Source organism: Dendrobates tinctorius, unplaced genomic scaffold (assembly GCF_039654945.1).
Source record: "Dendrobates tinctorius isolate UK_male_01 unplaced genomic scaffold, ASM3965494v1 ptg000111l, whole genome shotgun sequence".
NCBI classification, from domain to species: Eukaryota; Metazoa; Chordata; class Amphibia; order Anura; family Dendrobatidae; genus Dendrobates; species Dendrobates tinctorius.
This window is the reverse complement of record NW_027361779.1, coordinates 25,259,509-25,283,919: the sequence shown is the minus strand read 5'-3', so window position 1 is coordinate 25,283,919 and position 24,411 is coordinate 25,259,509. Positions and strand designations below refer to the sequence as shown.

At 42.2% G+C, this 24,411-nt stretch overlaps 2 protein-coding genes across 7 annotated transcripts in view; one reads left to right on the top strand and one right to left on the bottom strand.

Annotated features, from left to right (window-relative positions):
- ANKRD6 (ankyrin repeat domain 6) overlaps positions 1-24,411 on the top strand; it is a 238,102-nt gene that overhangs the window by 45,168 nt on the left and 168,523 nt on the right. The window contains exons 1-2 of one of the 6 annotated variants that reach the window (XM_073589569.1): positions 5,991-6,120; positions 7,011-7,125. The exons of 4 other annotated variants lie outside the window; for them this stretch is intronic. The gene's annotated coding sequence lies outside the window, so the exon portion shown is untranslated. Of the gene's footprint in view, positions 1-5,990; positions 6,121-7,010; positions 7,126-24,411 lie in introns of those variants that run through there. One more of the 6 variants, XM_073589568.1, reaches the window with a different exon arrangement.
- The window catches only part of RRAGD (Ras related GTP binding D), a 259,744-nt gene that overhangs the window by 216,752 nt on the left and 18,581 nt on the right, over positions 1-24,411 (bottom strand). The gene's annotated exons all lie outside the window — the stretch shown is intronic.

Sequence of the window (24,411 nt, the reverse complement as noted above, 5' to 3'; positions counted from 1 at the left end):
CTTTTTTATGTTTTTTTTTTTTTAATGTTATTTTTGAAGAATAAGTTCAGTCGCATAGTGATATGGCTGCTTTTAGATCCCCCCCCCCAGAAACACAAAGGTTAAAACTAAGGTATTTCTTAAGATCAAATCCAGATTTTCTCTCTGAAACCTAATCTTCACTTACTTCACAAAACATAACGTTACGTAGCAATTTTTATTTTTTTAATTGAAAACTTGAAATCAGAGCTTAGCTGCCTAGGGGTGAATGTGCTGTTAGAACAAAGGTCCTACAGTATTGAAGTATGGAGAGATGACAGCAGAGGACATGGCTGGGACTGAGGAATGCCACGCTGCCCATCGGACTGAGCTGTTTTGGTGCCGAGGAAACTATTTCTCTAATTGAATTATTTTACAGGATGGGATTAAGTCCAAGTTACAAACTGTACTATAGCCTACTTCTGGTGCCAGCAAGCTAGACATTCATAGGTTTGTTCTTACGACCTTTATCATTTTGTATACAAGGATATACGAGAGAAAATATAAAGTTTTCTGCAAATGATTTCATGCAATGACTATGCAAGTTCTATGCTACTTAGAAATTTCCATGGCTCCCAGGTTCTTCATGAGTAAAAACACTTGGAATGTAACCCATTGTGTATCCCAACTTTCATAGGCTGGAGTAAGCTTAAAATGAAGAGAAGACAACACAAGCTCTTAGTTGTTAATCGCCAAAGGCCTCGTTGCTGAGAGTCTTCTGCTCTTTTGAGATTTTTCCTAACAACTTTGTGAAATGCATTCCTGTTACAGAGACACTTGTTTCAAGGAGGCAACTGAAAAGCTCTAGATGTCTGAAAAACACTAATAAATCTTACCATTTCCACAAAGGTGGTCAAAGCATGTGTCTCCTAAATTGGACAGTTACTTAACATGCAACAATGCTGTAACCATCTTAGGCTACTTTCACACATCAGTTTTTTGCCGTCAGGCAGGATCTGACTATTTTTAGAAAAAACGGATCCGGCATAAATTTTGGAGAACTGTAGAAACGGATCCGTTTTTCTGCCGGATCCGTCTAGCAGGTTATATCTGTTTCCTGGGGATTGGCCAATTGCATCTGAGCATGCGCAGACTTAAAAAAACGGATCCGGTGGCTGGATCCGTCTTTTTCTGGATCCGGCGCATTCCGGCGCCCATAGACTTTCATTGTGGCAAAAAGCCGGAAACGTCGGATCCGGCGCTTCCGGCTTTTTCGCCGGAGACAAAAAACGTTACAGTAGTCGTTTTTTCCAGACGCCGGAATGAGACAAGTAGCAGGATCCGGCAAAAGACGGATCAAACGCAATGCCATCCGGCACGATCCAGCGCTAATGCAAGTCAATGGGGAAAAACTGGATCCGGCATTGCATTTCGCCGGATATGGTTTTACAAAAAAAAAGCCGGATCGCGTCTGACGGCGAAAAACTGATGTGTGAAAGAGGCCTTAACAGGCAGAACAATATGCTAATTATAAGAGACATTAGCACATAGAAGACAAATATATTGTAGTTATTGTCATTTGCTGCCTTAAAAGCTTTGTTCTCTGCTGGACAACCTCATGTCAATGGACCATGAGTGTTACATAAAGTAAAACGCAACATAAAGATTTGCTTACCTCCTGGACTTGAGAAGGTGCTCTGCTCTTAGCCATGGTTCTCCTGTCAGTCTCCTGACATAAATCACGTCACATGAGTGCTGCAGTCAATTGGCTGCCACTGATTGGCTGTAGCCTTCATATTTTAGTCTGAGCGGAAGAAGCACTATTTGTGTGGGAGGTAAGTTTTTGTTTTTTTACTTTATGCAGCACCATGGGGCCTCTGATAAGTCGTTGCCTCATCACAGACATTTACGGCATATCCAAAGGAGAGGTGGTCCTGCATCCACCGAGCAAAAAACACAAACATGTTACTAGCACCATTTATATTATTGGATACTAGTTCTGACAGTGGAAACTGAAGCACTGTGAGAGGACAAATGCAATTTTAGTGAGACAAAATTCTACCCTGCTGTACTGTGTTAATTCTGATCTCCGTTAAAGGGAATCTGTAAGCAGGTTTTTGCTACCTCATCTGAGAGCAGCCTTATGTAGGTAAAGAGAACCTGAATCCAACAATGTATCACTTAGTATATTGAGTGCAGCAGTTCTGACTCTCAGAGCTTTTAGAGTTTGCATGAAGCGGAGCTGAGAAAGTTAACCCCGCCCACACTCCCACATTTGGCAATGTTAATCTCTTAGTGATAAAACTTTCATAGTGTGTTATCAACAGCTCACACTTTGACAAGTGACACATCTCTGAATTCTGTGTTTCAAAGCCTCTATCTACTGGTGTCTTCAGATTTACATAGAAAACACCTGATGACAGATTCCCTGTAAGATCTGTGTGTAATTATGAGAGCAAAGTGTAAGTCATTCTATGCTTCACACCAGTAATGTCCCTTTTAATTTAAAATAAGCTCTGTAGGCAGAACCTCAGTGAAGCGCCTTTTTCTGGAATAAGACATTAGATCACAGATATCAAGGTATCACATTATTCAGCTTCCTAATACTTACATGCCCATATAGATGGCCTTGGAGGGTGGATCCTACTGACAGATTACCTTTAATACACAATACATCAAAAAATCCCTTATTCAAATTTCTCTGACCTCATGCCCATGTAGGTGACTTGGGAAGGTAGGTCACACTGATAAATGCCCTTTAAAGCTCAGATTACACTTTCAAATTTTAATTTTGGCCCCACTGCTGAGGCCAGTGATATGCTAAACCAGTTGTGTGTAGATGGCATGTCATCAAGAGAATCTGTCACCAGATTTTTGCAACCTAATCTGAGAGCAGCATAATATAGGAGCAGAGACCTTGATTCCAGGGCTGTGTAACTTACTGGGTTGCTTGCTGTAGTTTTGAAAAATTTCTGCTGATAAAACAGTGATTTTATAATTAGAGGGCTAGTAAACATGCTGCCATGTAGTCCTCCTTATTCATGAGCTCTGTATGACGCCACCCTCACCAGTGATTAACAGTTTTCTGCCTATGCACAGAAAAAGGGGGTCAGTCAGTGGTATAGATGAGGTTATACAGAGCTCAGCATTCAGAGAGCTGGTAGATCTGCAGCAGATAAAACGGATTTTATAAAAGCTTCTGCAAGATGCCCAGTAAGTGATACATCACTGGAATTGGAGTCACTACCCCTATGTCATGCTGCACTAATGTGGGCTAGAAAATACCTGGCAACAGATTCCCTTTAAGTAATCAAAACTGTTGGGAAGCAATGGTTCTGGACTGGTAGGGGTTTAACCCCTTAATCCCCGGAGGTATTTTCATATTTTCATTTTTGCGTTTTCGTTTTTCGCTCCCCTTCCCAGAGCTATATATTTTTTTATTTTTCTGTCAATATGGCTGAGTGAGGGCTTGTTTTTTGCGGGACTAGTGGTAATTTTGAACGACACCATTGGTTTTACCACGTCGTGTACTAGAAAACGGGAAAAAAATTCCAAGTGTGGTGAAATTGCAAAAAAAGTGCAATCCCACACTTGTTTTTTGTTTTTACTAGGTTCACTAAATGCTAAAACTGACCTGCCATTATGAATCTCCAGGTCATTACGAGTTCATAGGCATCAAACATGTCTAGGTTCTTTTTTATCTAAGCGGTGAAAAAAAATCCAAACTTTGTTTAAAAAAAAAGAAAAGAAAAAGCGCCATTTTCCGATACCCGTAGTGTCTCTACTTTTCGTGATTCTCTAATTTTGCCATTGAATGTCTGTAGGTTTGAAAGAATAGGAAGAGAGAATATACAGGTTTTTTTTCTTTTCGCAGTTAGTAGCCATGGAAACACATCAGTCTGCATCGCAGCCATGACCCCATTAAAGAGGCATTTTGTTTTGTTTTTTTTTAATCAGATAGTTTTTATTAAAAGTTTTTGGAAATGACAGGCATGTACAACTTACAACATGTTATCAAACATTCCCTTCCCCCATAACACCCCCCTCCCTTTGTCCGATGGCATGGACTGGTACATAGCGAATAGACCCAATTGTAACACACAACCAGATCGCTTGAGAAAAGGCAAGAAACAACCGACAGGAGACCACCTCCAAAGCCCACCCACTAATCCAGAAGATTCGAGGCAGCCAGGCTGGGAATCTTCAACCATCCCTCCCATATTTTCCCAAAAATATGCGGCACACCTCTCCTAAGATACACAGACTTTTCCCTATATAATATTTGGTTCAACCTATTAATATATTCTTTTCTTGAGGGGATTTTGTCAGAAATCCAGTAATAAGCTATCAGCTTTCGGGCCACATAGAGCATTCTGGCCACAGCAATTTTAAGATATTGATCCCCTCCCACCTCATCAACATAACCCAGAACACAAATCATGGGGTCCCTGGGAATATCCTGTCCCGTGACCAAGTGTATAAGGCCAAGGACCACGATCCAAAATATCTGCAGGCAAGAACATGTCCACATCATGTGTAAAATGTCCGCATTATCTGTTGTGCACTTGGGGCACCTTGAGTCCGACCGCAACCCTCTATTGAACAACCATTCGGGAGACCTGTATGTCCTATAGAGGACATATAGCTGAGACAGGCGTCCAGGCTCACTAAGAGACAATCTGGGAATCATCTGTAGAATCGAGTCCCACTGCTCCACTGATATCGTACCCAGCTGTTGTTCCCACTTTATCAGTGCGCCAATAGGATGCCTTGACAGGACCTGTCCAAGTAAACCACCATACACCATTGAAATTAGTCCTCTGGTGGACCCTTGCATACCGAGCCTATGAATAAGGACGTCATGGTGTATGGTTAGGTCAACTTTTTTGCTCTGCACCATATACGCGTGACGCAGCTGCAAATATTGATAAAACATAGAGCGTTGGAGGGGAAATTCCCGTCCCAGTTGCTCGAAAGTTTTAAAAACCCCTCCCTCCACCAGCTGCGACACCCACCATATGCCAATCCGCCTCCAGTGAGCAAAGCCTCTGAGCGTTTTCATACATGGCAAATGCTGATTGTCCCATATGGGGGAGTACTTTGTAAGACCGCGTATTCCTCTCAGCTGCCTCAGCTTATCCCATACTCTCACCATTAAAAGCACCGTAGGAAACCTGAATGCAAGGGATCGAAATCTACCCGACTCCAGACTCGACACCAGTGATCCCCGTCCCACTAGAAATTGAAGGATCTTCTGACCTCCCACCAAATCCGCCAACTCGCCCTCCATCCCTCCTGCTACATGCTGGCACTGGGAAGACAAAAAATAAAGCCATGGGTTGGGCAATGCAAGTCCCCCCTCATCCTTAGGTTTTTGCAAGTGTTCAAGTTTAATTCTCGCGCCTTGTTTCAGCCAAACAAGCTCTCTAAAAATCATGTTAATTTTATGAAACCTGTTCTGAGGAAGCCAGACAGGGGAATTATGAAGGACATATAAGAGTTGCGGCATAACTACCATCTTCAACAGATTCACTCTTCCCACTACAGAGAGGTGTAGGCATTTTGTTTAATTAAGATTTGTAATATTAAATACATTGAAGCGATGAAAACCCAAACTACAGAATAAACTATGCCTTTAGTTGCAGGCCAGCTTCACTACCTGGAATAATAAATGGGAATTCAGTCTGATTTATCACTGCTGGGAATAGCGTTTAATGATCCTTTATACACATTCCTATGTAACCGACTGGATGAAATCCTTCCGAGCCTCAGTTATTTACCAGACATTTCTCACCATGGAGTAAACAAAGTAGTTCTTTTCTCCCTTCACTTAACTACAGCTAAATATCACTCCTGCTCCTCAGTTTTACCATTATTAAATGCATATTAGTAAATTGCAGCAGCATTATCACATGCTTGTCTGCCTGTGCTTGACTAAAATGAAATTACAGCTTTTCCTGGAGTAAAAAACAATTGTGCCTAGACAAGGCTGCTGCTTAGGAAACCATCCTCCCGCCGTACAATACGCCTTTAGGAAAGCTTTTCTTTGACATGTAAATGTGGAGGGGTCTGTGGCCAAGCTGTGTAGGATTAGTGCAGGGGGGCCGCAGATGTTGTACCCCCGGCATTGGATATACGTATGGATAGACAGAAACACTACATGTAAGTACAGCAACTATTTACTTCTAGATTTCTTCCCCAATAGTTCCCCTTGTAGACTGGTGGACTATCATTGGGATTTTTAGATCAAGTGCTAAGGTTAGACTTGCGGGTCATCTGCATTGTCCACACAAGCCGACCATGGGATGGTCTCGTTACGCAGCACAGACGTTGGAAGAATCCGAGAAACAAGGAAACAGTCCCCATGTCTAATGTATTAGCTCTGTGTTAGGTTAGCTTTGATTTGGATTAATTAGTCATTTGATGAAGGATTATCCAAAGTGGAGGTTTCTTCAGGGATTGGGTTGTAGAGCGAGTTCCAGACTGCCAGCCATGGGACTTTTCAGCTGATTACTTTACATGACACATTCCATAAATATTTGCATTGAGTGTTTGAACTTCACATTCCGGGAATACTAATATTGAAAACCTACTGAAACATTTTATTGAGCATGGCTGAATATTATTTTTGATCAGTGCTGATACATGCATAGACTGACTCTGCCATGGAGACAGCGCTATGTGGGTGTAGATATTCCCAGCCTTGTTGTATTCCCTTTGTTGAGCAGCCTTCTGTGTAAAGAATATTAACACGGGCTCCGTTGCGGGTGAGGGGCTGATGGGGGCACTCTGATCGTTTCCTGTCCTACTTGTGGATTTGTATGAGGCCAGTATAGTATGACTGCGATGTGTCCTTTGTTCATGTGAAACAAAACTCAATAATGCATTTTGACAGTTAATTAATGCTTAACTCTTTCACCTCGGTATTTATTTATTGTGCTTTACCACTAATTGGAAGCTGTCTTTTCTAATCATTTAAAGCATGTTATGATGTGCTGTAATGGCTAAAATCTCGCCCTGGCATATATTGAACATTGCTTGTATTGCAGCAGATTTACCAGGATTCTGGAGAGGATAATCGCTCATAAAATCAAGTATTAAATGGGTTATCCATACCGGGCACCTAGCAGCGGTTCCGATCCAGCGATGTTGGCGTTGCTGTTACAGGTGATGTCACATTGCTTTGCCACATGACCGCAGCCGCTCATTAATAATTTATCAAAGCGGACGTTGGCTCTCAAAAAAGTAACGACAGCGCCAGTCAAGGTTAAAAGCAGGTGAACTTAACCCTAGGAACAGTTCATAAAACTAGGAAACGAAATACACATGATGTTGCAGAATAATATCACAATGTATCTATTTTGCTTTGCTTACATAGCACCGCAGCAATTTACGGACATGATCATTGTCCCCATTCGGGCTCACAATCTAAATTCCCTAATCAGAAGTCTTTTGAGAGTGGGAGGAAATCGGATCAATTTCTGCTGCATTTTTGTGGTCTGCATACAATGTGAATGTGCCGCTACTGTGATTGCTTTAGGAGTTTGCTATACTTCATTTTTATTTTCAATCCTATTTTTTGCCTTGTGTGAATGAAGAAATGATTAAGATGTGATAATCACATGACTGTGGCAGAAGCATTTCTTATGCCGTCAGTTTCCAACACATGTGCAATGTTCTCTCCTATATATACTTCCGACATGATAAAGTTTGGTCGTACATAACACATCACCCACGTTCTGCTTTCATTATGCTCTTTATGGCCATGTGCTATGACTAAGAAACCCTTGAGGCAGACCACACTGTCAGCCATTCTGCGCTTTACTAGTAACCATGACAGCAAAAAGCAAGTTCACTGCTAAGGCTGATTAGGTTTCAAAATACCATTAGGTAACGAAAGGTGCAATACTACATTCACGATTATTCTGCAGCAAATATTTTCTCATCAACAGCAGTTGTGCTGTCATCCGGCACTGATAACAAATGCAACAATGGGGATCAATACCATCTCGGCATACATTGTATTCATGTATGTTGGACAAATGTTTCTAACTCTTTGAATTCATCTTCAATTGACAGATGACAGATTGTTCCTCAGAAGTGTAAGGCTGTGTGCACACGCTGTGGATTGTCCTGCGGATTTTTCCGCGCGGATTTGTCAAAAACCGCAGGTAAATCTGCAGGTCAAAAGACCTGCAGTTTATCTGCAGTTTATCTGCAGTTTTTCTGCGGTTTAGCCTGCGGTTTTCCCCTGTGGTTTGACACCTGCCATGGAGCAGGTGCCAAACCACAGCGGAATCCGCATAAAGAATTGACATGCTGCGGTTTTCATTTTTCATTGATTTTAATGGTACTGTACACCGCAGCAGAAACTGCTGCAGATCCGCAGGACCAAAACCGCTGTGGATCTGCAGCGTGTGCACACAGCCTGACAGTAACATATACCGATGTGTATCTGAAAAATCTACTGACATCACCCTTCATTTAGGATGTTTTTCCATGTTTTTCCCAGTGGAATTAAATACTAGATAAAGAGGAAATGTAAGAGCAATCAACAGTTTGCATTCAGGCTAAGTTGACCCGAAACAAATCTTAGACTATGTTCACGCATTGTTCTTTTGTTGTGTTTTTTTTTTCTCCAGCCAAAATCTGCTCTCTTGTCATTAAAAAAAGCTGCTCACAAAAAGCAGGTTTTGCTGCTGTTTTAGCTGTGTTTTTTGAACTATTAGATCTGCAGCAGATAAGTAGTGATTTTATAAAAATGACAGTGTCAAGTTGGCACTGTTATACTGATTAGGGCTCATACTCACATGCGAGAAACTCTGACTAATCTCGCATGTCAATACCCAGCACTGCTGCTGGCACTCGGATCGGAGCGCTCAGCTGCATAGAAATACATGCAGCTGAACGCTCCAATCCGAGTGCCGGCAGCAGTGCCGGGTATTGACGTACGAGACTCGTCCAAGTTTCTCGCATGTGAGTATGAGCACTTACAATGATACCTTGGATGATGATATCCGTCTTGTTGTTTCTTAATCTTCATTTTTAGTTTTGTGTTAATGAGATTCTCGTGCCCTAAGGGGCATCCCTCAGTGACCTGCCCCCTAGTATGCATGATGAATATACTAATGTATGTATTTGAAAAAAATGCATGTCGCTTAATCAAAATGGCGGTGCCTGCGCACTTTCCCTTATCGGTTAGTATCTATTATTTTCCTGTGTTTCAAGGAAAGCAAAATCACCATCAGTATGGTGCCGTCAGATGTGACTGCGCATTAGCCATTAGCATCTATCGCATTCCGATAGATGCTACTGCGCAAGCGCCGCCACCGGCTCCTTTTTTGCTACAGCCAAAAAAATGTACACTACAACAAAATGGCAGCAGCGCTTGCACAGTAGCATCTATCGGTACGAGATAGATGCTACTGCGCAAGCACCTCTGCTGGCTTTTTGTTGCTGTAGTAAAAAGAAAAATTACACTTCAACAAAATGGCACCAGAGACAGTGCATGCGCAGTAGCATCTAATGCGTACCGAGAGATGCTACTGCACAAGTACAGCCGCCATTTTGTTGTAGTGTACATTTTTTTTGGCTGCAGCAACAAGGAGCTGGTGGCGGCCGTGCTTGCGCAGTAGCATCTATCGGAACACGATAGATGCTAATGCGTAAGCGCATCCGATGGCACCATATTGATGGTGATTTTTTTTTTTAAACACAGGAAGATAATAGGCACTAACTGATAAGAGAGTATGCAGGCACCGCCATTTTGATTTTGACTTTTTTTTTTCAAATGCATACATTAGTATATTCATTATGAAAACTAGGGGGCGGGTCACTGAGGAAGCAGTGATCTGTCTGCAGTCTGCATTATGAATACCTAATCAGAGCACCACATACCCCAGTCCCTCCTTAGGACACGAGCATATCATTAACACAAAACTGAAAATAAAGATTAAAGAACAACCACAAGAAGGATTTCATCAGACAAGGTATCATTTTAATCAGTATAACAGCGCCGACCTGACACTGTGTACAAGCCTGCTGACAGGTTCCCTTTAAACTACAAAACAATGAACACTGCAGGGTAAACAAAGGTACAGTGCCTTGCGAAAGTATTCCGCCCCCTGGAACTTTTCAACCTTTTCCCACATATCATGCTTCAAACATAAAGATACCAAATGTAATTTTTTTGGGAAGAATCAACAACAAGTGGGTCACAATTGTGAAGTTGAACGAAATTTATTGGTTATTTCAAATTTTTGTGGAAATTCAAAAACTGAAAAGTGGGGTGTGCAATATTATTCGGCCCCTTTAACTTAAAGGGAGTCTGAGTCTGTCACCCCATTTTAGCCCTATCAGCTGCCGGCACCGCCATCAGGGGCTTATCTACAGCATTCTATAATGCTGTAGATAAGCCCCCGATGTAACCTGAAAGATAAGAAAAAAGAGTTTTATATTATATTCACCCCGGCATTCGGTCCGGTCCGATGGGTGTCGCCGTCCCGTCCGGCGCCTCCCATCTTTATACGATGATGTCCTCCTCCTTGCTTCTCCCTTGGCTCCTGCACAGGCGTACTTACTCTGCCCTGTTGAGGGAAGAGTACTGCAGTGCGCAGGAGCCGGACCTCTCTGACCTTTCCTGGCGCCTGCGCACTGCAGTACTTTACTCTGCCCTCAACAGGGCAGATAAAGTACGCCTGCGCAGGAGTCGAGGGAGAAGCAAGGAGGAGGACATCATCGTATGAAGATGGTAGAAGCCAGACCGGACCGCGACACCCACCTCCCCTGCCCCCCGATGAGTATAATCTAACGTGTTTTTCTTATCTTTCAGGTTTCATCGGGGGCTTATCTACAGCATTACAGAATGCTGCAGATAAGCCCCTGATTGCGGTGCCGGCAGCTTATAGGGCTAAAATGGGGTGACAGAGTCCCTTTAATACTTTGTTGCGCCTCCTTTTGCTGCGATTACAGCTGCAAGTCGCTTGGGTATGTCTCTATCAGTTTTGTACATCGAGAGACTGAAATTCTTGCCCATTCTTCCTTGGCAAACAGCTCGAGCTCAGTGAGGTTTGATGGTGATCGTTTGTGAACAGCAGATTTCAGCTCTTTCCACAGATTCTTGATTGGATTCAGGTCTGGATTTTGACTTGGCCATTCTAACACCTGGATACGTTTATTTGTGAACCATTCCATTGTAGATTTTGCTTTATATTTGGGATCATTGTCTTGTTGGAAGACAAATCTCCGTCCCAGTCTCAGGTCTTTTGCAGACTCCAACAGGTTTTCTTCAAGAATGGTCCTGTATTTGGCTCCATCCATCTTCCCATCAATTTTAACCATCTTCCCCGTCCCTGCTGAAGAAAAGCAAGCCCAAACCATGATGCTGGCACCACCATGTTTGACAGTGGGAATGGCATGTGCAAGGTGATGAGCTGTGTTGCCTTTACACCAAACATATCGTTTGGCATTGTTGCCAAAAAGTTTGATTTTGGTTTCATCTGACCAGAGCACCTTCTTCCACATGTTTGGTGTGTCTCCTAGGTGGCTTCTTGCAAACTTTGAACAACACTTTTTATGGATATCTTTGAGAAATGGCTTTCTTCTTGCCACTCTTCCATAAAGGCCAGATTTGTGCAGTGTACGACTGATTGTTGTCCCATGGACAGACTGTCCCACCTCAGTTGAATATCTCTGCAGTTCATCCAGAGTGATCATGGGCCTTTTGGCTGCATCTCTGATCAGTCTTCTCCTTGTTTGAGATGAAAGTTTAGAGGGACAGCTGGGTCTTGGTAGATTTACAGTGGTATGATGCTCCTTCCATTTCATTTTGATCGCTTGCACAATGCTCCTTGGGATGTTTAAAGTTTTGGAAATCATTTTGTATCCATATCCGGCTTTAAACTTCTCCACAACAGTATCATGGACCTGTCTGTTGTGTTCCTTGGTCTTCATGATGCTCTCTGTGCTTCAAACAGAACCCTGAGACAATCACAGAGCAGGTGCATTTATGCAGAGACTTGATTACACACAGGTGGATTATATTTATCATCTTTTGTCATTTAGGACAACATTGGATCATTCAGAGATCCACAATGAACTTCCGGAGTGAGTTTGCTGCACTGAAAGTAAAGGGTCCGAATAATATTGTACGTTACACTTTTCAGTGTTTGAATTTCGACAAAAATTTAAAATAACCAATAAATTTCGTTCAACTTCACAATTACTGTATTTTTTGGACCATAAGACGCACTTTTTTCCCTCAAAATTTTTGGGGAAAGTTGGGGGTGCGTCTTATGGTCGCAATGTACTAACCTGTGAGGCTGGTGCGGGTGCCGCGGGGGCTCTGTAGTGCGGTGGTGGCAGTGAGCTGTGCTCCGGTGCAGGGGCAGCGGCTCCGCCGGCATTTCCTCCAAGCCCGGAGGCCCCCGCACATCCCTTGCTGGCCGCCGCCATGTTGCGGTGGCCTCCGGGAACATGGACGCCGAGAAGATGGCCGCCGGTCCGGGGACGGCGCATGCGCAGGTTCAGATCTCGTCCCGAGATCTCGGGGGACGAGATCTCGTTGCCGAGATTTGAATCTCGTCCCCCGAGATCTCGGGACGAGATCTGAACCTGCGCATGCGCCGTCCCCGGACCGGCGGCCATCTTCCCGGCGTCCATGTTCCCGGAGGCCACCGCAACATGGCGGCGGCCAGCAAGGGATGTGCGGGGGCCTCCGGGCTTGGAGGAAATGCCGGCGGAGCCGCCGCCCCTCACCGGAGCACAGAGAGCTTCCACCCTCACCCCACAGAGCCCATCTGCCCTAGCCCAGCTGCCCCAGCACAGCCCAGCTGCCCCAGCCCCAGTACAGCCCAGCTGCCCCAGCCCCAGCACAGCTGCCCCAGCACAGTCCAGCTGCCCCAGCCCCAGCATAGCTGCTCCAGCACAGCTGCCCCAGCACAGCTGGCCCAGCCCAGCTGCCCCAGCCCCAGCCCAGCTGCCCCAGCCCAGCTGCCCCAGCACAGCCCAGCCCACCTGCCACAGTACAGCCCAGCTGCTCCAGCACAACCAACCTGCCACCACCGCACGAGTCTGGACCACTGAATGACCCCTGTGACCACTCTTCCACCTGTGCCGGATCCCTTTCCAGGTAAGCTGAATTCGGACTGTAAGACGGACCCCCATTTGACACATTATTATTTTTTTCCGTGTTTTCCTTCTGAAAATTGGGGTGCGTCTTATGGTCCGGTGCGTCTTATAGTCCGAAAAATACGGTATGTCCCACTTGTGGTTGATTCTTCACCAAAAATTTACATTTGGTATCTTTATGCTTGAAGCATGATATGTGGGAAAATGTTGAAAAGTTCCAGGGGGCCGAATACTTTTGCAAGGCACTGTATGTAAAAATATTCTAGTGATTTGTTGGTGCATTGACATTTGAGAGCTTACTCAAGAATGACATTGAGAATTTTGCCACACTCTTTCAAAAGATTCACCAGATCAGAGTAAAAGTTTATTTAAAAAAGAGCTAGAGTGCCGTTTGGAAATTTTATGCAACACTTCTGCCCGGAAATATTTTTTCGTACCCAATCCTTATTAGATAGGAAAACCTGTACATAATAGCTTGTCAGTGGAACCCACCAACACTGTAGGGACGGGCCAACTTCTTTGATTCTTTTTTCTTGCTCAAACGTAATGTCACTACTGCAGTAGACTAGTGGTCGCTGATTAGCTGCAGCAGTCACATGATGTCCACCGCCGGAAAAGGAGGTGAGGAGACCGACAATCACAGGCAATAGTATAGAGGAACAACGGAGTTTGGTGGATGAGTATGAATATAGTAGGAATATATTCTTTAGTAGACACAGCCTCTCATGTACATCAGTAGTGTAAGGCCGGGGTCACACTAACCAACGCAAAATACGGTCAGTATTTTACATGCGTAATACGGATCAATGGCCCCTAAACAGTGCTCCGTATGTCATCCGTAATCAAGGTGTGGTCGCGTATTTTGCGCATGTAAGCATCCGTATGCAATCCGTATGGCATCCGTATGGCGAGATTTTCTCGTCACCTTGCAAAATGGACATATAATGGAGCCCTATGACAGGTTTTATAACACAAACCAAAGAATAGATATATACTCATAGAATGCATACATATATATATATATGCATTCTATGTGTATATATCTATTCTTTCGTTTCTTTATTAAAACTGTCAGTGTGAGTTTACTGTATAGCGCACTGAATTGCCGGCTTTGCTAAAAGACACCGGGTGCGTAATTCTCGCAAGTCACATGTGTGGTCCGTGTGTAATGGGTATTTTTTGCGCACCCATAGACTTGCATTGGCGTACTACAGCTGTAGTACGCTGACAATCGCAGCATGCTGCGATTGGCACGGAGCCTAGAATACGGATGAGAAATATACGGCTGGTGCGAGTGACCCCATAGAGAATCATTGGTCCGTGTCTAATGCGTGCTTTTAGCGCCTCTCACTCGGCCGTATTCCTCGCCAGTGTGACCCCGGCCTAAGAATAAAACTCATCGCCATCTAATGTTGGTCTGTTTTTTGGCGTGTCAAAATAATAGGCTAATTTTATTTCTTAGTGATTAATAATTTGTGCATACCTATTGTTACATACACTCGTGGTGTTTGCTGGTGTCATTGAAAATTAGGGACATTTTGTGGCTGGCAAAATTTTTGTAGGTACACAGAGCCATTAGGTATAAAGATTCTGCTTTCTTTAGGGATGATTCCAGGTCCAGTAAGCTTAAAAAACTAATTAAAGAGAACCTGTCAAAAGATTCTCCCTTAATAGCTTTAGCGATTTGTTTGCACCATGAAGATGCATCTGAATGTGTGTTCATTTCCACCCCGCAGCCTGACATAGTTGATAGAACTTTTTTCTTCTCGCACTTTATGCTCTGATGGGTTCTGCCTGTGCCGTCTTCTGGTCCGGTTGGCAGCCCCTTTGGCTATGATTGATGAGCAAGATGCCCGTACGTCATCCACACCAAGCTATTGTGCACTAAGGTGTTTTGCTGTTGAACTGCACATGAGGTTGATTCAATTGCCCTGAAGAGGACAGGAGAAAACAGGCCTTCAATCAAAGATGACTGCTTGGTGTGAATGAGGAAGGGATGGGTAAAATGAACACACATTTAGAAACTCCTTTCTAATACTGTACAAATGTTCCTGAGACAGAGGAAACCAGTGCAAAGCTTGTTTGAGTCCTGGAAAACTTCTGAAATGGCAATTATTTGGTATCAAACATGCCACATATTTTCTATACTTGGTGACAATTATAACTTACACATAACTACTTTCGTGATTGAAGTCATTGCTTCCAACATTGAGTACAACTGTTATAAGTTTATACTAGAATTCTATGGAGCCCGATGACGTGGGTCAGAAATTAAGACAGACACGGTATATCACAGGTCAAGATGTATATTTATCTTATTGCAAAAATATGCACTTCAGCTGACAGATGCAAAGCAGACAATAAGACAGTCTCAGTAGTATGCACAAGTGATAGTACAGACCGAGGGTGCGAATACCAGTCCAGCAATGAGGAATCCAGGACCCAGAGCCCGGGCCTAATAGGGAGCAGTCCGTAGCAGAGGTGGGTGCAGAGCAGGTATAGCAGCAGAGTCCTTCCGTGGTACGTAGATACGGGAACAAGCGGGGTATCCTGAAGAATAGAAGGGACAAACAGGTTGTTAGTCCTTCCAGCTTAGCAGCAAGTAAAGAACAAGATACACAAGCAATGCATAGTGTGCAGAGTTCCCTTAAGTATACAGCAAACAGGAAACAAGGAGTCTGAGACAGGAAACAATATGGCCCCCGTGAAGCCAGCAACTCCATCTTGGTTAAGGGCAGAATCCATCAGAAGTAAGGGCAAGAGCAAGGGCAGAATCCGTCAGAAGTAAGGGCAAGAGCAGACAAAACAGATATACAATCCCAGTCCTTACAACAACTTTCTGAAGGCATCACTTAATAAAGACGTTTACTGTTTGTGTTCCTTCAGAGGCTTATGAGTCCGTGCCAAGAGAAATTAATTCAGCATCTTCTCTGTCCTTTTTGTCTTGTGTGCTTTTGTCTTCAGTATTCTACAGTGGGATTTGGCTTAATATAATTTTGTGACCCTCTGCCAGAGAAAATAATTACATTTGCCAGGCATTAGTGTGGTTCTTTGCTATTCAAGCAGCACAGGAAGACCAAGAAGCAGTTTGGCTAATTTGGGTACATTGGAGAGTTCATTTGCAACAGACAGTTTTCTATTTGATCATGTTTTTTAAAAATATTTGCAACCTACATTTATTATACATCTGTATTAATATAAATATATTGTATACTGGTAGAATACCTGCGGCTTAGCTCGCGAAAAATATGTTAAATTATTGGTTATGGTAGCTAAAGTAAAATTTTCAGTGTCACCCTGAAATTGATGTTTTCAGAGTGCTACAGTAAAAAAAAAATTTCTACTTTAAATTTTTATTATTTTGTCATTTTACTAATTTGTCATAACATTGATGTGAACAACAACTTTTTTTTATTTCAACATTTTTATTGATTTTACATATTCAATACATATTATGTAGTATAAACTATTACCACTATTTTTTTAACTATTCTTTATCAAATATGAAAATTTATGCACCTTACACAAACGTATAAAGCATTTACACCCAATTAACAACATAGTGCAACCCTTCCCTCCAGTGTAATCTATAAGTAGTTCATGGACAAAAGAGTAAAATTGGTTTACAGTTAAACAACTCTCTATTGTAGTGCTTTTTTGGTAAACAATGTTTCTGGTTTTACCTTCAGGTACATATATGAAAAGATTTTATGGGTTACCCACTCTAGAAGAAGCAATGTACATCTGTGCATGTGAAAAACACAGGCTCTCCAAATTAATGCCGGCTACTTTAAGTGATTGACCTTGTGCTTTGTTTATAGTCATAGCAAATACAAGTCGGATTGGGAACTGCAGATGCTAAAAATTGAAGGGCATGTCGCTTGGTAGCAAAGGAATATGTGTAATGAAAACATTTGCTCCCTTAGAGTTTCCCATAAGAATAGTGGCTTCAATAACATTGGGCAGGAGACTTAATGCACAATCTTGTGCCGTTACACATTTTTGATGGGTCAAGATTTCGAAGCAAAATTATTGTGGCTCCTATTTTTAAAGTGAGCTTATGCGGTGGTTTCCAGGAGGCTCCAAAGAATTCAGGAACTCCAATGGATACATTACGCCTTGTTCACTCTCCATGACTGAATCAATGGACATGTATGTGGTCGCTAGACCAGGCAGCCTTTCCTGAATTATTAGATTTATGGAACACTATCATTTTTAGGCGCTAGGATTGTACGTTCACAAAGCCACTGATGGTTGTTAAAATTGTTACAAATATCGGGGAAAACTTGGTCAATAAGTTCCATTACCGAAGATGTCATTTCACAAAAATCATCCGGAAATAAAATGAGACCAGTAGGGGAATCAGTAGGGAACCTGTCATTTCCAAGGCGTAGTAGCTGGTGTTAAAATTTGTGCACAGGTATGTTTCCCATCAAATGAACCCGCATATTAGTAGTAAGAGTTTGCTTCTGAACATGTATCCACAGATAAGAAGATTTTAGACAGGCATTCAGCTCATCCGCTGGTGTTGCTCCCTTAAGAACAGGTAATATCTGGCAGAAGTCACCTGCAAAAATTACAACAATTCCCTCCATTAAACGATCAGTTCCCCGCAGATCTTTCAAGGTGCGATCAAGGGCCTCGACCGCTTGCTTGTGCAACATGGTACATTCATCCCAAACAATTACTTTGCAAGTTTCAACCTGCGTTATCTGATTCTTGTGAAGACGACATTCCCATTGCCCTGATGTCTCATCTGCCTTACATTTAGCCTGTCTCATCCATTTCTTTTCAAGCCGCGAGTCACGTAGTTCACTTGTCTCAGCTCTTTGACACAATTTTGCTTTCTTAGCTTTTGGATGAACTTGCCCAATAGATGGTTGTTTTTTTGGGCAGCATTTTAAAAAACAGTCCTTAGTATTATGACTCTTTAGTATTCACCTGACACTGGTAAGAGATGTAATAAGATGAATAGTAAATACAGAGCAGTCCTCACACAGTATTACAATGACCTGAAGGAGCTCACATCTCATGATCTCAGTAATGAAAATCACCTCACAGGCAGACTTGTCTAGTTGCCCATAGCAACCAGTCCGAGATGAGCTTTCACTTTACCTCAGCAGCTTTAGTGATGAATGCTCCCTGTATAGTAAGCAATAATGACAATCTTACTATGAGGCAGTTTTCGCCTGACCAATATTGCTGCTCAGTGATGATCGTCCGTGTGTGTAGGGTGCATCCATCTGAGTGTGTTTGCATGCATGTGTGGTCTGTGCTTGCGTGTGTGTGATGTGCATGTGGTATTTATGGGGTGGTGTTGTGGTATTTGTGGGGTGGTGTTTGTGTTCTGTGTGTCTAGAGTGGTCTGGTGTTTGTGTGGTGTGTTGTGGCATTTGTGTGGTGTTGTGCTTGTGGGTTGCTGTATGTGTGCTGTCTGTGTGATGTTTGTATGGTCTTTGTGAAATGTTTGTGTTGTGTGTGGTGGTGCGGCCCCTTTAGCAGCAACTCTTTGGCGCCGTCGCTATAATCCGTCCCTGTCAGTCACAACTGTTGTTTTCCCCTCAGCACTTTTACTTTCACCTTCACATTTCTCCTTTATATTTATAGAGCCTAACTTCAGGGGCCCCAATCTCATGACGGGCGGACGCTAGCGAGATTTAACGTGTGCAAGTATTCTGCTCCTGTGGGTGGAGAGGGGTTGTGCCAAATTTCGCCCAAATTGGGCGAGGACTGTGGATTTGTATAGAGCAGGCTACTACAGTTTTATATATATAGATTCATTTTCTGATGCTAGTTTACACTTTACAGTGAATGAATTTGAATAAAAGAGTAACTTAGTGAATATTTAAGGCTAGCTCACATGAGTGTATAACATGGCAGAGTGCTATCTAATGTTTTATCGGATAGCACTCAACCTAATGAAGAGAAAAAATCCAGCTCTTGGTTCCTCAAGAATTTTCTTTATTGAACAAAGTAATTAAAATCCAACTTCATATGGACAGCATATTGTCACCACCATCATTAGGGACACTAGAACACAGGCGTTTCGAGCTCAAAAGCTCTTAATCATTGCTCTACATATCACACATTTTGTCAACCTTATATACTAAAAGCCTCTTTGGCAGGTGCAGGCTATCAATACATCATCATTAAACCACACCTATGCTTTAACTTAGCGCTATTTCCAAATAGATATAAGGGCAATACAGACATTTGACAAAAAAACCCTAACACATGGAAAAATAAAAATAATAAATACATAAGAAACAATAAATATCAGAACAAAATTTTTTTTTCAAATACAAACATAAAAAACACAACAAAAACGCAAGAATAAATTTACAATGAAATGTAATGATACGTTAAATTCTGTCTTATGTTCATACCGTTAGGAAATCTTGTTTTCAAAGTATATATCCACCAGGACTCTCTATTAAATAGTTTCCTACGATGATTACCCCCCTCAAAGGTTTACTAACTTTTTCTATTCCCATAATTTTGCACACAGATAGATCCCCATTATGTTCTATCGAGAAATGTCTAGACGCTGCAGAACATACTCTCTCATTGGTTGGATCTGATAGATGGCATCTATCTCTCACTTTATGTGCATTAGAAGTGCAACCTACACATTGTATATTGCAAAGTAAACAGGTTATTAAGTAGACCACATGAGCAGTGTTGCAATTAATAAAAGAATTAATCTTATAGTTTTTTTCAATAACACTAGAACAAAACACTTTAGAAATCTGCATGTGGTTACAACATGTACAAACATTGTGTCCACATTTATAATTGCCATTAACCTGTAACCAGTTTTTATTAGACATTTCCTATTTATCAATAAACAAACTGAGAGACAACAAAGCTCCTAAAGTAGGGGCTTTTCTAGCTGTAAATCTTAAATTTCCCTGTAAAATGTCCCTCAACCTTTCATCTTGATACAATATAGGGGTATATTTAAAGCCCCCTTCTCACATAGCAAGATCGCTGAAGCGTCACCGATTTTGTGACGCAGCAGTGACCTCACCAGCGATCTCGCTACATGTGACACGCAGCGGCGACCAACCCCCCCCCCCCACTGGATATCGCTGATCGTGCAGGAATGTCCTGGGTGACTTTTTCATTGTCGGCGTCCCGCTGGCCAGCGCGCATCGCTGTGTTTGACCCGACAAGTGACCTCATTGGCGCCGCAGAATTCAGGGACGCAGGCTGGAATTATTCAGAAAAGCTGCTGTGTGACAAGGTACCAACGACCGCCGAAGATCGCTGGATGGTTGCTGCGTGGTTGAAGAGATCTGCCTGTTTGGCAGCTTACTAGCCACCATTTAACAACTCACCAGCGATCCCTACCAGGTCGTATCGTTGTCGGGATCGCTGGTGCGTCTCTAAGTGAAACGGGACCCTAAGAATAAGATCCTTAATATCACCAAGCTGGGGATTAAATTGAGTAACAAATGTTATAGGAATAGGATTTAAAAGAAACAAAACAGGGCGCATCCACTGTGTGAAACCTTTAAAACACAATTGTAACAGTGAGGCAAGGAGAGACTCACCTGATGGGGTTGTGAAACTTCGGTCACAACACCTACAAACGCAAGAAACAGCTGCTGCAGTCTGCACAGGGTCCAAAGACTTGTAAGTGAAGATGGCTTTAAGGTGCAATGATACAATGCGCTGCTGTAGGTATAATTCAAGGAACTTTATTGGTGCCTACGCGTTTCCTGAGCTGTCCCAGGATGCCCTGATGAAGTGAGCTGGGACAGCTCAGGAAACGCGCAGGCGCCAATAAAGTTCCTTGAATTATACCTACAGCAGCGCAGTGTATCATTGCACCTTATAACCATCTTCAATTACAGGAATAGGATTTGTATTAACCAGAGCTGTTTTTTCTTTTAACATTTTGTTCCTATCCTTACATTCTACAAAAAAATAGCTCTCTTGATCATCCATTGAGAATAACCTCTTGCTAATAATCGGTTACTAGTTTTTCTAACTTCTTTTTGATAAGTTATATCATCAGACATCAGAAGTATTTCTTTTAATATGGGTGAATTCACCTATAGGGATATTTAGTATCTCTCAAAAATCCTGGTGAATCTTGGACTAATGACTGTAAATATATATCTAGCCAAGAACTCAAATTTTTGCACAAGTTTCCTATTCCCGCTGCTATGGGGCGCAAGGGAGGAGGAATTTATGGATCTTAGGAAAAGAATGCAAGATAGGAATAATGGGATGAGAAACCAATAACTCCTCAGACAAACTCTTCATAATCGCTCCCATATTAACCCCCTGCTGCAGGAGCTTTTCAAGAACATCCATAAATTGATGAGTAGGGTCCACATTTAACTCCTGATACATGGAACTGTCTGCTAACATTTCCAGATTCAATTTTTCATGAACTTAAAATTAACTTGGAGTTCACATAAAAAATCAATAGATTTTCTAGATATTACACTTCGCTTTTCTGATAAAGGTATTGTAATTACCGTATTCCCTTTACAAAAGAAATGGCAACTAATTCCACTTTATATGCAACGTCTTGTCATCCAAAAAAAACTATACAAAATATCCCTATAGGTGAATTCAAAAGAAATAAAGTTATAAAAACTAGTAACTGATTATTAGCAAGAGGTTATTCTCAATGGATGATCAAGAGAGCTATTTTTTTGTAGAACGTAAGGATAGGAACAAAATGTTAAAAGAAAAAGCAGCTCTGGGTATTAGAAATCCTATTCCTATAAGTTGTGTCATAAGCTACCTGTGGTGTGTAGCCCTCAATTTGCATTTGTATCTTCATTGTTCTATTTTTTATTGTTAATATTTTGAATAAAGATGGATTGAGATTTATTTGAACCTGACGTATACTTCCATTTCTGGTAGGAGTCATTTGTATATGGGAAGTGCCATTGGTAGGCTGTTGAATCTCTTTTGGGTCTATTCCTATAACATTTGTTACTCAATTTAGTCCCCAGTTTGGTGATATTAAATATAACCCTATATTATATCAAGATGAAAGGTTGAGGGACATTTTACAGGGAAATTTAAGTTTTAGGGTGTGTGCACAAGTTGCGGATTCTGCTGTGGAATTTTCTAAATCCGCAGGTCAAAAGACATGCGGTTTATCTGCGGATTTTCTGCGGATTAGCCTGCGGTTTTCCCCTGCGGTTTGACACCTGTCATGGAGCAGGTGCCAAACCGCTGCGGAATCATCGCAAAAAAGTGACATACTGCGGATTTAAAACCGCAACAAATCCGCGCGGAAAATTCCGCACCGTGGGCACTGCGGTTTTCATTTTACATTGCTTTTAATGGTACTGTACAACGCAGCAGAAACTGCTACGGATCCACAGGGCCAAATCTGCTGCGGATCCGCGGCAGAATGCACAGCGTGTGCGCACACCCTTACAGCTAGAAAAGCCCCTACTTTAGGAGATTCGTTGTCTCCCAGTTTGTTTATTAATAGATTGGAAATGTCTAATAAAAACTGGTTACAGGTTAAAGGCAATTATAAATGTGGACACAATGTTTGTACATGTTGTAACCACATGCAGATTTCTAAAGTGTTTCGTTCTAGTGTTATTGAAAAAAACTATAAGATTAATTATTTTATTAATTGTAACACTGCACGTGTGGTCTACTTAATAACCTGTTTACTTTGCAATATACAATGTGTAGGTTGCACTTAGAATGCACATAAAGTGAGAGATAGATGCCATCTATCAGATGCACCCAATAAGGGCGATTTCACATGTCCAGATAATTCCGGTACCGGAAAAACTGGTACCGGAGCTATCCATGTCCGTGTGGCCATCCGTATGTGATCCGTGTGCTATCCGTATGTCCGTGGGTACCATCCTTGTGTGATCCGTGTGCTGTCCGTGTATTGAAAAAATTGGTTTCAATCTTAACCCTATGACTTCTAAAAACGCACACGGATGGCACACGGATGCCATCTGTGTGCGGTACGTGTTTACACGGACCCATTGACTTGTATGGGTCTGTGTGATCCGTGCTGTTGCACAAAAACGGACATGTCAGCGTATTTTTGCACACGGACACACGGTCCGTGAAACCACGCTGACATCTGCATAGACACATTCATTAGAATGTGTCTACGTGTGTAAGTGTCTCCGGTAAGTGAGAAAACTGTCACTACACGTACCGGAGCCACTGATGTGTGAAACTGCCCTAAGAGAGTATGTTCTGCAATGTCTAGACATTTCTCGATAGAACATAATGGGGATCTATCTATGTGCAAAACTATGGGAATAGAAAAAGTTAGTAAACCTTTGGGGGGGGGGGGGGGGGTAATCATCGTAGAAAACTATTGAATAGAGAGTCCTGGTGGATATATACTTTGGAAACAAGACTTTCTCACGGTATGAAAATAAGACAGGATTTAACGTATCATTACATTTAATTGTATATTTATTCTTGTGTTTTGGTTGCATTTTTTATGTTTGTATTGTTTTTTTCTTATATATATTTTTTCTTATGTATTTATTATTTTTATTTTTCGATGTGTTAGGGTTTTTTTGTCAAATGTCTGTATTGCCCTTATATCTATTTGGAAATAGCACTAGGTTAAAGCATAGGTGTGGTTTAATGATGATGTATTGATAGCCTGCACCTGCCAAAGAGGCTTTTAGTATATAAGGTTGACAAAATGTGTGATATGTAGAGCAATGATTAAGAGCTTTTGAGCTCGAAACGCCTGTGTTCTAGAGTCCCTAATGATGGTGGTGACAATATGCTGTCCATAGTCCATATGACGTTAGATTTTAATTACGGTACTTTGTTCAATAAAGAAAATTCTCGAGGAACCAAGAGCTGGATTTTTTTTCTTCATTGGATTTCCTTACTGCTACACTGCAGATCTCCGTGCTTGGGCTCCTGGAGGTACTGAGGGGTGAGCTGACTTTTCCTTTTTCTTGTTCAGCACTCAGCCTAATGTTATACTATGGGGCAGTGCCGACCAGTGCTTTTTTTGCCTATTCGGCATGAGAAAAAAACTCAGCATGCTTCCAGTGTATCTGATGATCGGGCCATGTGTATCCATACAAGTCTATGGGTGCATGTAAAACATTGGACTGCACTAGGATGCCAAATCCAGTCCGATTTATATGGATAGAGACCATGGAGAAGATGGAGAAATTAAGTTCTCCATCTTCTCCACACCTTTGTTGCTATTCTCTCGTGCAAGAAAATCATAGTAAACTGATACTCAGATCAAACTCTGACCGAGTTGAAGCCAAGTGTCATTAGCATAATCGGCCCGATTCTGTCCCATGAGAGAACATACTGCTGTCTGAACGCAGC